Source organism: Cavia porcellus, unplaced genomic scaffold (genome assembly GCF_034190915.1).
Source record: "Cavia porcellus strain 051 isolate PalLab524CR breed Dunkin Hartley unplaced genomic scaffold, mCavPor4.1 scaffold_22, whole genome shotgun sequence".
Taxonomy (NCBI): domain Eukaryota; kingdom Metazoa; phylum Chordata; class Mammalia; order Rodentia; family Caviidae; genus Cavia; species Cavia porcellus.
This window is the reverse complement of record NW_026947505.1, coordinates 14653623-14666501: the sequence shown is the minus strand read 5'-3', so window position 1 is coordinate 14666501 and position 12879 is coordinate 14653623. Positions and strand designations below refer to the sequence as shown.

Here is a 12879-nt window from a genome sequence, read left to right as displayed (position 1 = left end):
TGCATTCATCCTTAGGGTTAGGTGTCCTTACAAGGGGACTTGGTGGAGTCTGTCCCTCATGCCCTTCTGTCCTCTATCATGTGACAGCACAGCGTTCCTCACCCATGAAGCAGAAGCAAGGGAGGCACCATCTCAGAAGCACAAGACAGCCCTCAGCAGATGCTGGCAGATGATCTTGGATTCCTCAGCCTCCAGAACAAGTTCTGCAGTTTTTGTTTGTTTTTAAGACAAAGCCACCGTATTTTGCCCTCAACTCCTAGACTCAAATGAGCTTCCTGCCTCAGCTGATTAAATGGCTGGGATTACAAGTGTATGTTACATGCTGGGGCAATTTCTGTTTTTTATAAACTACCCAATATTGTTCTGATATTGTAAGAACATAGGATAGACTAAGTGAGTCCCTTAACTCCATTACCAAATTGATTAAAACTTTTACAATTAAATCTGTGAAACTAAATGATACAGAACGTGATTATCATTGTACTGGTATCATGGCATCATTGCTTAATGATGAGATTTACATTTACAACACGGAAAAAAATTACTTCACTGTCAGGCTTCTAAGAAATGCAAGTCTAAGAAGTGTGACTGTGTGTCTCAGGTGTCACAGTTGTTGGCCAAAGATAGTTATCCTTATAACCAGGCCTCTGTCTGCCTGCCACAGGGCCACTGCTGGTCCTAGGTTCCTGCATTTCTGCTCCCTTTCAGAAAGGAGGACAAAGATTTCCTGTATGGTTTTTTTTTAACGCTAACACACTCGATGTATCCAACATGGCCTCTTTCCCCTCGCCCTCCAGTTTTCTACTCCTCAGGTGTTCTTCTAGCCTAGGGGAAAATCTGTTCTCAAGGTTACTCACCAGCTCAGTTCACAAAGCTGGAAGGCCTACATAAAGAGCCAAACACAGACTCCGCAGCAGCTTGTTTTTAATGTGGACGCTATGCTCTACATGTTTTACTCAGGGGATAATCAGACACGGAGAGCCAACTAAATGGAGAAAAGTAATCAGGGCAGAGTTGCTGCTCTTCTCCACACTGATCATGACTTCAAACAAAAATGGAAAAGAAACCTGATAAAGGCCTAGCTGGCTACTTAGAAAACTAAATTTGCCTGTGTGTCATAATGCTCTATTTAGGGAACAGAACAAAGAATTGAACAAGAAAATAAAGAGGAACGCCTTATAAACTCATCAGTATTTTAATTATCACTGTGGAATAACAATGAACAACTTATTTCTGGTCTCATTTGTACAGGATCTGTCTATACTATAGCAATTAGGATGAACGTTATCAGCTTTTCATCTACTTATTAAATCATTAAACACTTATCAACATAATAATAATCTTTTGCCACATTAGACATCTTTGTTTTTTTTTTTTTTTTTTTTTTTGGTCTTTTTTCCTTTTTATCGGTACTGGGGATCGAATTCACAACTACTTGCTTGCAAGGCAGGTGCTTATGCCGCTGAGCTAAATCCCCAGCCCCCATTAGACACCTTTTTAAAAGTGTTATGAGTACATGCCTGCAGTACATGAAGTTTACATTCACCTTAGGAGTAGTTTCATGTACCTATCTTTTTTTCTTTATGTACCTCACATATCTTGATTCTTTTTATTCTTTCCCTTCCCTTTCCCACCGAACTCCCTCCCTCTACCTCTGGATTCCCTTTCCTGATTTTCATTATTATTTTTTTTTTCTTAGTTCATGTTTGCACCATGTAATGATTAAATTCACTGTGGGTATTTGGTGCATCATGCATCTTGAATCCATTTAGACCCCTCAACCTCAGTTTCTTGGACCCTTTCTCATTATGCAAAAAATCTATATCCCTAATTCATCAATCTTTTATTTTACTCTTTATGTGTACTTCTCATTACTCAATGAGGGAAACTTTATGGATAGTTAAGCTTGTGTGATGACTTATTTCACTTAATATTATGTTCTCAATGTGTATCTGTTTTCCTTTTTTTTTGTACTGGGGATCGAACTCATGATGTGGCACATGCCAGGCAGGTGCTTATGCTGCTCAGCTAACTCCCAGGCCCGGTATATTCATTTTTTAACAAATTCTAATTTATCTTCCATTATAATCTTTGACCTATCTCTCAAATGTGGATTTCTCTAAAGCAAGTACATTACCTGGTGTATTCTTTTCTACTAATTACATATTTTCTTCTTTTTTTCTTCTCATTCTATCTCCTCTATCTTTCTTCTTTTCTCCCCTTCTCTCAAGTTTTCTTGTTTGTACCAGCACCAGAAAAATCAGCACCAGAAAAACTCACACACAGTACTTAGTCGTGCTAGATGTGCAGGCTGACAGTTAAGAAGTGCAATTCTAAAGGTTTAATTTGATGATACCTACTATATAGGCGCTCATCTTAAATCCCAATTCAGAGAATAAAGAATTCAGTGCTGCAGAAAAAAGGTGTTAGCCATTATTCAATTGTAGTAGCATCTGAAAATTCAAGTAAGCAAGCCTAAGATTCAGAACCCATAAGTGCAACTAGATAAACAATATATATTTGGGTTATTCTAAGAATTACAATTTTGCAAGGTCCTGAGGTATTTAAAATTTTATAATTTTCTTAAGAGCAAAAATGCTCAAATGTGTCAGGCAAGCTGCCTTGCTGCCTCACTACAAAGCAGTTTCAGTGCAGCTGAGCAAACTCTCTGCCAAGTGGCTGGAAACTGGGAGGAAAGGAGAACTTGCCTGACCATCTGAGACCAGTTTTCACTCTCCAGTTTGTGTTCAAGTTCTACAAAGGTGATAAAATAACAGCTTCCCTCAGTAAACAGAAAATAAGCTAACTGCTCCACTAAAAGTCGTTTCCTATTTATCCATCATTTTGGAATCATTAAATTCAGAATCCATACTTAATAAGGAAACAATAGGCCAAGGCAGATAGGAAACAAGGAAAAAAGTCAAAAGTGCTTCACTTCAGACTGCCAATATAAAGTCTGATTCTCAAGCTTCAATTTGATTTCAGGCTGGCACAGCATAAATTATCTTTCAAGTTGTTATAGGCCACCTGCACTCTATTCCCTGGCAGATCTTCAAACCCTACACATTTCTTGCTAAGCCTTAGGATACACAGTCTTTCTACCTACCTCATTTTGTTCTTCCTCAGAGTAATTTCAAGTTATTTCCTCTAAACACTGTTACTGAGTGCACTCACTGCCCTAATTACTTCTTTAAGGGAATTGTCCAGTTTTAGCTGCAAGATGACATTTGCAGTACCTACAACCTGGCCTGATGAATACTACTTGCCAATAATGACTTTCCTAAAGACTAAATGTCCCACAATGACTTAAGAATCAGAACGGAAACCAAGCCCCTCATTGACTATGGGTCCCACCACTCACCCAGTTCAAGCCAGGCGCTGTCCACAGCTGCTTTCCCTCCCTGAAATGCTCTTTCCGTGCCCGAACTGATGCCTTAAGAACTCATCTGCCAAATCACTGTCAAGATGGGATGTTTTACGTCGATGCTCCTCCTCCAGGTTTCTCAATGACACTTCCACCTCCACATGTATCTGTCCCACAAGTGCTAGGTCTTCATCTGATGGTTCTGCAGGTATTTCTGGCCTTGTCAGTTCCTCTGTGTTTCCGCAGCGCCTAGGGCAACAAAAGAGCTGCACTTTCAGTTCTAAGACGTGGAAGTCAGGAAGGACAGCAGTGGCAATGGGGGTACCTCCTGGTCCTCAGCCTTTTCAACCTCTGGCCCTAACTCTACAACCTCGCCTATGTGCGTAGTCATAGATGGACTGCAGCACAGAAAAATAGTAACGCACGCAGAAAGAAAGCGCCCATACCGCGACAGTGTGGCTCACTTTCTGAGAAGTCGGCAGCGTCACACAATTGATACTGGGGATGTTTCCGTCAAGCAGGAGACGCAGAGGTGAAGGAGCCTATAGACCACGGGTAGCGCTGCCTGAGTCAGTACGGTGAGCTCACAGTGCTCCAGGACAGAGCGTTTGCCTGGCAGACTGGGTCCTCGCCCGCCCCCAAAGCACAGGGAGATTGCGCGCGGCGCTTAGGGCCTCACAAGCGGACAGTACTGCGCCTGCGCCAGGGCTTCAGGACGAACCTGGGGCTCCGACGGGCGGCTCAGCGCTGGAAATTCGTCGGGGAAGATGCTAGCATCGACTGCAGCTTGACATTCCAGACCTGCGTTGCTAAGTACCTAGCACATCCCGCAGTCCGAATCCGCCAGCGCGCTTCCGGGGTCACTTCCGCTTTCCGAAGACCCTCTTCCACCCCGCTGCATCCACTTCCGCCTCCCGACCTTCCCAGGCCGCTTCTCGGTCCCGCCCCCTCCTGGCTTCCGGCTCGCGCGGTACCCTCGCTTCCAGAGGTGTTGGGAAGTCCCGCCCCCAACACTGCGCGCCTTTCCAGGCTGAGACAGGAGCCCGCTCCTAAGGGTTCTGAGGTGAAGGCGCTCGCCGGCCTTGCCAAGCCTAATCTCTGCTTGTCTTGGGGTTTTGCGGTGAGGTAGGGGCTGTTGAGTCCTGCTTTCCCTTCTACGGTAAACCGGAAGCAGGGAAGACAATTTAGGGCGAGACCAAACTCATTTTGGATATCGTCGGTATTGACGAGAGAATGGGTATTTTGTGGTTTCTTCAAAAATGCAATATTCTGTGTAGATCCTGAATGTAAGGTAGGACTTTATAATTGGAACCCTCTTGGCACAGGAGCTGAGATTAGGGTTCCAGGGAGTCGCCGTCAGCCATGTAGCTGAGGTGCAGACAGACCTTAGCCGGCCACTCCCGATAGTCGGGAGAAAAAGCCGAATTTATTCCGGTTCCGCAGAGGGAATTTTTTTTATTTTTAATAGGAAAAGGAGAAATGTAGGTGCTCAGTATTCTGACAAGTAAAAAGGAGAAAGGGATGCGTAGGTTACAGGTGGTGACCCGCAGTGTTTGTTCTGCCTCAGAAACCTGGAGCCAAACCAGGGTCTAGTTGACTGCAGGTAAAGGGTTCAGCTCTCGGATCCTAATTTAGCAAGGGACATAGAAAATCATCCTCTTTGAGCCCTTTAGTCCCTTTAGTGTTGGTTGAAGCAGTGAGTTGAGCTTGCTGAGGCAGCCCTTGGGAGGGTGGCGGGGTCATGCTAGGCACCCGGCTTCACCCCGCGGGAGGCGTGCTGGAGTGTGGTCAGAGTGCAGGGATTGCACTGGGGTCGTCGTGTCCCTCGAAGTCAGTGGTTGACGTAGATAAAGTATGAATGAGAACTCTACAGACTTGCCTCCTTTAGGGACCGCGTTCCATTCCGCCACATGCATCAGTTTTATCATCACCAGAGGAATTGTTGGAAGCAAGTAGTCCTTAAAAGTGGGCCCCCCAAAAAGAATGCACTGAGAAATTTTTCTTGCCCTTTGACAACAAGTCTCATAAGACCTATGCCAAATCACTCCCTTCTGCATCAAAATAGGCAAATCATACATATTTTTGGATATCCAGATGAAACAAGCATGACGTTGCTTGTTTTGCCTGGATATCCAAAATTTGTCAGATAGCTAATTTTTCCTCAGTGTCAGACATTACAAAAATAATACATATATTGAAAACATTTCTCTTTTCAGTAAATAGTGTTTATTTGTACAGCATGCTTAGTGAATGTGCCTAAATACAATAGGCTATAGGGACTGCTCATTTTATGACTGAGTGCCTTTCCTGAGTGACTAGGTAATTAAATGAATTGGTCACTAAATGAGGAATTGCATATTATCTGTAAGTATGCAGAACAAAGAAATGGTCAGGAAACTCGATGTCTTTGTTTTTATTTGTATAACTTTTACATGAAGTACTGTAACGTGTAACAACATAAAACTAGAGTGGACTGTGCAGTGTAGTTAGCAAAAACTATAGTACTGTATAAACAAGGCATAGTATACCAAAAAGACATTGAGGCTTTATAAGCAGGATATTGAGAACTGTACCAAAAAAAAAAAAAAAAGATGAGTTGTCATGTCTAAAGAGTGTACCTGAATTGTAAGTTCAAACAGCTGTTAAATGGATAGGTCAATAAACAAGGCATAATCTCTATTTCTAATGAGAGGTATGGAATTAGCAAGGCATTGCATATGATGCAGAAGGAGGAGCCTAGTTTGGTAGTACTGGTAGGAAAAAGTCGTTAGAAGTATTTCCAGCTTACTATGAAATACTTGAATTAATCCACTATACTCAAAAAGGAAACTCATTTGATAAACACTGATTCTGAGAAAATAATCTGTTAGGTTTTCAGAGTGATGGAGAGCCTAGATGTGTGGTTTGCATCCTTAGGTTTGTTTATTATTGTGATCGAACTCTTTAAAATGTCTCCTAGTATCTTAAGAGGTAGGACTTTCTGAAGGTGATTTAATCCTTAGGAAACTAACTCTTCAATAGGTCAGCACACTGGTGACTTTATAGCTGATGGGGTATTAGGAAGTGGGTTAAGGTGAAAGAGCCAGGTCACTGGGGAATACCTTCAAAGAGTACAGACATGCCTTATTTAACGACACACCTGTCTAATGAGTATTCGAATTTATGACTCCACTTTTTTTGTACAGTTCTGTACACCTTGTTTATAGAGCCTAAATGTCTTCATGGTACAGTACACCATGTTTATGCAGTACTATAATTTTTGCTGATTACTCTACTGTACAGTGCTGTGGTTTGATGGTCTATTATACATTACCATACCATGGGCAGATGTTACACAAATAAAAGCAAAGTCATCAGGCTGGAGTTTCCTTTCACTATTTCTTTGTTCTGAATGTTGTAAAGAACATGCTATACACGATTTCTTACTGAGCAAGCAATTCATTTAATGACCTACTCCATGGGAGAAAACTCAGTCATTAAACAAGGATTGCAGTATCTCTCCTGGCCTTTCCAGCTGTCTCTGTTTCCAGGCCACCATGACGTGAGCAGCTTTCCTCCACCCTCCACCAGACCCTTTAGCTGTGAAGTTTATGCCCCAACCTGACCCACCTGAGGGTGAAAACTGTAAAACCAGGAGCCATAAACCTTAATCAAGGCTTTTTATCCTTTGAGTTGTTTATGGCAAGAATTGTGTTCCAAAAACAGAAAGCTGATGACCTTATCCACCATTGTATTGTGCTTCAGCCTTCCAAGCTTGGCAGCTGTGGCCAGCACAAACAGCCTTTGTAACCTTTGTTCTCTTGTGTGTGTGTAGCTGCCTGATACTGGCTTTAAAATAAATATAGAATCAAGTGTGGGGATGATACCATCTCGTCTTTTTTCATTTTTTTCCAAGTGTTTTATTAATTGCCTGTTCTCAGATAATTTACCAATAAGTTGGGGGAAATGTTTGAAAAGAGATTGAAAACTATCAAAAGAGACCAAAGTACATAACTAATTTGGAAGAGAGAGAAGTTTTATGGCTGGTAGAACTGTTAGGAAGATGGCACAAAAGGAGACATGTTTTTAGTGCTGACACTAACACGAAAGAAAACCCCCGCCCTTTTTTCTGCTCCTATTTAAGTAGTGCCTGGATCCATAGCTGTCTGAGTTTAACTGGAGGTAGCCAGGTATTTGCAGAAAGTTTTCAGTGGTGTTAGTGGTCTAAAATAATGACCATTTTTATTCCTTATTTCTTGTTATAAAGTACCCCTCATACATACTATGTATGCACCAATGATTAGATCTGCTTAATTGGAGTAGACTTTGAGAATAAACCACAGAAAGAATATTTAAATATCCTGAAAAGACAGGCATATGAAGACTGTAAGAGCTCAGCCAAGACCTGTGTTTCTTTCATTCAGTGTAATAGCATTATTGCTAACCAACAGAACAAAGGCTAATATACTGTAGTGTTAACATGTCAGTATCTAGTAACTCTTGTAACTGCTGGATAAATGTAGACTGTACTTTTTTAATTGCACTTTTGTAATTGCATATGAAATTATGCTTTTTCTTATCCTCTCTTACTGGACTCACTGTTAAATTTCTTTTCTCACTTTCCTCTATATCCTGTTCTCCACTCAGGAATCTTATTTTATTTTATTTTTTAACTGTACTGAGGGAAAACAAACCCCAGAGACTCATGCACTTTGCCTCTGACCTACACTCCCAGCCTTGCAGGCAGGGCTTGTCACTATCCTGGGGTTTTTTGAATTATGAAGTGATCTCACCAAACTGCACAATTATGTAAAACTCTTAGAACACTGCAGCAACATTTGTACAAAGAGTAGCAATTCTTAAAATGTGAAATTAAGACTGGCCCCTGTACAGGCAAAACTGAGAGACTGAGGACTAAATTGAACCAAAGAGAAAAAAAGTAAAATTCCATGTGTACTCCAGTTTGGAGTTTGAGATTGAACCCTTTTAAGTGTCCTTCCTGCTGTTTGCGTCCTGTGAACATGTGTATGTATGTGCTTTTCCTGAGCTGTAGTGTCTTTCATAAGGTCCTCAGTCATTGGCATACACAGCATCACATTGGGTAAGGACGCAAATTTCGGTCCCTACTTGCAAATACTTTATAGCAAGCACATGATGTTTATGTCATACTCTGAAAAACAATGAATAATGATAGTTCTTACACCTCAAGTGTCCCCTTCTGAACAAAAGATGCTTCTACTAATTTACATACTTGAACCCTTATGATAAGATCTTATTAAAATTTCATTATTAACATTTGATTTTCATGAATGCTATTTACGAACCTGCAATGAACTTTTTTAAGGGGCTTTTATTCTTGAGTGCAAAGCACCATTTAACTTTTTAAACAACACTAGGGAATGGGAAAAGAGCAAAAAACAATCTGGATACAAAGTTTTCTCCAGTATTTTTTACAAAATTTATGAAGGCAATGCTTAACCATTTTGGGTTGTGTCCCTCAATGCTTAAGTAGCTTTCGGTCATAACAGGTCCAGCTTAACTTCCACAGGGAAGAGGGCTCAGTGTCATGAAACAATTCTCATCAAATTGAGCAATATCAGAGATTAGAAAAGAGTGACTTTCAGGCTAAATGCATTTAGAGTTCATAATGCAGTCTAATCTGTCATCTCTTTAGGTAAAAGTTCTAATTAAAAAAATTAGAACTTTGACAACAGTTAAAAGCTTACAAGCAGATGTAATACAAGCAGCTGTGCATGGTGGTTCATGCCTATAATCCCAGCTCTCAATAGGCTGAAATAGGAGGATCTCTTCTACTTTGAGGCCAGCTTGGGATACATAGTGAGTTTAGGACTACCCAGGTCTACATACCAAGACTGTCTCAAAAACCAGAACAAACTACAAACCCAAAAAACTAAGAAAACAAACAAAAAATACAGTTTGCATAGGAGATTTGAACTAGAAAATTGTGACAAATTAACTAAAGAAAATCAATTCAATGTGAAACGTTTCTATAAACCAATATAAACTACCTTTTATGAGAAAGTATATCATTTATTTATGCCTATACCAAAAATTAAAGTCTAGTGACAGAATTTTTTTCTAAATACAACTGCAAAATTTTTGAATATACAAAAATTAAAGTATGTTACCAACTAAAAAAAATTCACATAATAAAGACTCAGTCATTGCTGGGGTAAATGAATGACTTTTGCAACTTAAGGGTGGAGAGGTTTATTTTAGTTTATGAAATTTTATTCCTTGTTAAGGAGATTCAGATGAAGAAAATGGCATGACATAAGTGTCATATGTGCCTACTATGGGAGAAACCTGCTTATGTCGTGGCCAGGAAGCTATGAGAGAAGGGAGGAGCTCAGGAAAAAGCTGTATCCTTTTCAGGTATGTCCTCGCTTCCAACCATGTCCCACCTCCTTATAGTACAATTAACCCTAAACTCATCAGTGGACTAATCCACTGATGAGTATAGCACCCCCACAGATCCATTGCCATGATCCAATTTAGACACATGAGATTTTAGGGAAAAAGTTCAGGTCCAAACCATAATGTATTTATAGGGTACAGTATGACTTTTTTTTTTTTTTTTTGTCTTTTTCATTTTTATCGGTACCGGGGATCGAACTCACGACCGCCTGCTTGCAAGGCAGGTGCTTATGCCGCTGAGCTAAATCCCCAGCCCCCACAGTATGACATTTTTATGCATTTATGCAATGTGTAATCATATGTTGTCATACATAATTTTTTGTTGACAGCATTCAAAATATTATTTTAAAATATTAAATTAACTGTTGTTAACCATAGTTTTCCTTGTCTGACTCCTTATCCCAATTAACCATCCTGGCTCCACCTCTAAGAGAGTATTTTAAATAAAATCATCTTAGTTACTGTCTCCTCCCAGAAACACAGTACCCAGTACCCACAGTTTAAGGATATATAGGTTTATTTTGATTTGGTTTGTAGAGGTTTCAGTTCACAGTGACCTAACTCCAGGATATGGCAGCCTGGTAGAGGAGAAATAGTGCATAGGTTGGCAGAGGGAAGCAAAGAGCTATCAAGGGAGGAGGGGAATAGACCCTTCTAGGTCTTGCCCTCCACCAAGCTTTACCTCTTGACATCACATTTGCCTATAAACTCAGTGCCCTAATCCACTGATGAATATCACAGTCCCATGATCCAGTCACCTCCCAAAAGACCCCCACCCCGTGAGTACAAGAGGCTTGCGGGACATCTAGATACAAATTATAACAGCATCTCTTAATAGTTTTTGAATTTTAATACTCAAAGTGGAAAATGAAAGATCTCTTCTTTGGGATAAGAAGTACACAAAAGATAGAGAAGTTATACAGTTATTAAGGGCAGTAAAAGTAGGGAAAGATACACTCTGCAGAGTGCAGAATAGACCACTGAAAGAGCTTATAGTGGCAGTGATAGATCTCAATGGCTACTTATCATTTGATAAAGATCTTGATAGATAAAAAAAATTTAAATATATTATAGATATACTATAAAGTTTTTTCAAGTAATGAAGAGACATAGTTTATGTCTGTGGCCCCCAGGCCTCATAAGTTTGCATTGTGCATTTGTGATGCTTCATTGTCTAGTGCTTGGATTGACAGTGTCAGTGCTCCACCCACATAGGGGTGGAGCCAGGATGTGTTGTAATGGCCGGAAGAAGGTGTATCTTGCTCTGTGCTGGTTCCTGCTTGTTGTTTGCCGCCACCATGAACTGCGGCCCAGCCATGCCCGCCCGCCTTGGAGCCAACTGAGTGTGGACTGAAACCTCCAAAAACTGTAAGAAATAAACTTTTCCTTTCCCAACTTTGGGCTTCAGGTGTTTTGTCTCAGCAAGTAAAAAGTAACTAAGACATGAAGTATGGGAAAATTGAAGGAGTTATTGTGCCATTTTGGAAGAGACAGATGTCACATCATGTGCTTTAAGGTTAAAAAAACAGAGCCAGAGATAACCAGATCAATGAAAAGAACTGAAATTATACAGTAGAATTTCCTAATGTTATTCTTTGCCTCCCCTAGAAACTGACCTACAGGCAGTTAATTGAAAGTCAAAGCTGAGGCAATACAGGAATGTGAAGAAAGTTCTAAGTGAGCTTCCCTAATTGCCCAAAAAAGCCTATGCTCTTTGTAAACTCTAGAAATCTGTGTAAAAATACAGATAAAACAACTTCATCCAGGGAATGATGTAACTTGGATACACGCCGTATTACTGAACAATATGGTAAATGTTTCACTTTTTAAAAAGTGATTATAATAAAGAACACATTGCCATTAACATTTCTCAAGATACTACTCTTCGCTTCAAAACACACTCACCTCATGTTTTTGCCAATTTCTGAAGCAGTTCTGACAATTCCCTTTCCTGAGTGTTTCATTGTTACAGAGTTGTGGCTGCCTCAATGCCCTGAGTTGGGAAGAAACAGAAGTCTAACAGTACCAGTTCTGGTGAATAAGGTAGATGAGGACTGATATACAAAAATAATACAGAATATGTTCATATGGAAACCAGAGGTTAAATGGTTAGGATTAGTGGCCCTTGATAAGAGGAAGATTAGAGCAAGCATATCAGTGAGATGTAATCTTCAAAGTGGAGTAGCATAGAGCTTAGGAACTGATTGAAATGAAATAAATGATTTAGAAATACGGAGCTTGTCACTGACTTGTAATAGTTGATAACAAAAGGAAGAATAACATTCTGACTTTAGTATAAAAGTTATAAAGCAAAAAAGATATGGGATATTTGAAACTGGGAGGTAGTGTGTGAAAGATTAGAGGAAGATTTTCAAAATTTTGTGCCACATGTTAAAGTTACTTTGACATTCAACTCAGAGATGTCATCCATCTTAGTATTGCCTAAAGTGTCCCAACACCTCTCTTAGATAAAACATACTTGTTTCTATATGGGAGAAATGTTTCATCAAAACAGAGTATTCAAATGGGTGAGCAGTAAGTTCTCAGTTCATTGCCAGTCCAGTTCTATAAATGGGAGTTTATTATAATATTTAAACTTATGATACAGATAAGGAATCTTTGAGAAATGATTGAAACTTCAGCATATTTTTAATTTTAAAATGAAAAAAGAACAAAAACAATGATACACAATTTCAAAACAATATAATAGGAGATTAACAATGGTTAATATATTACATATGATTATTCACAAAGCATTTGCTCAGATTACCAGATATAGGCATGAGAAGTGATCAAACAATGAAAGCACAAGCTGTTGTGTTTGGTGAACTAATAGAGGTTAATAGTATAATTATCTATCATTTTGTGTATATATATGTATATGATTTCCCCCTTCTTTCTTTTAAAAAATATATTTGATGGCATCAGAAAGAATAAAACTGTGTGCTAGGCTAGAATATTTCCATGCGAATTCCCATGTTATAATCTTGATCCATAATTTTGTAGTGTTGAGAGGTGAGACTCTTGTTTTGTTTTGTTTTCCCCAGTACTGGAGGTTGGAGCTACATCCTCAGTGTTCCACCCTCTTTTGAGACATG

At 39.8% G+C, this 12879-nt stretch overlaps 1 protein-coding gene and 1 long non-coding RNA gene across 4 annotated transcripts in view; one reads left to right on the top strand and one right to left on the bottom strand.

The window, feature by feature from the left end:
• Positions 1-4284, bottom strand: part of LOC100725062 (ethylmalonyl-CoA decarboxylase) — a 37736-nt gene extending 33452 nt beyond the window's left edge. The window contains exons 1-2 of one of the 3 annotated variants that reach the window (XM_063233472.1): positions 4086-4284; positions 3362-3613 (exon numbers count right to left, since the gene is read on the bottom strand). The gene's annotated coding sequence lies outside the window, so the exon portion shown is untranslated. Of the gene's footprint in view, positions 1-3361; positions 3614-3810; positions 4005-4085 lie in introns of those variants that run through there. The other 2 variants (XM_063233473.1, XM_063233474.1) reach the window with 2 other exon arrangements.
• A 155-nt stretch (positions 4285-4439) lies between these two features.
• Positions 4440-12879, top strand: part of LOC106026054 (uncharacterized) — a 66404-nt gene continuing 57964 nt past the window's right edge. The window contains exon 1 of the long non-coding RNA XR_010042118.1: positions 4440-11149. This is a non-coding gene — a long non-coding RNA (uncharacterized LOC106026054). The remainder of the gene's footprint in view (positions 11150-12879) is intronic.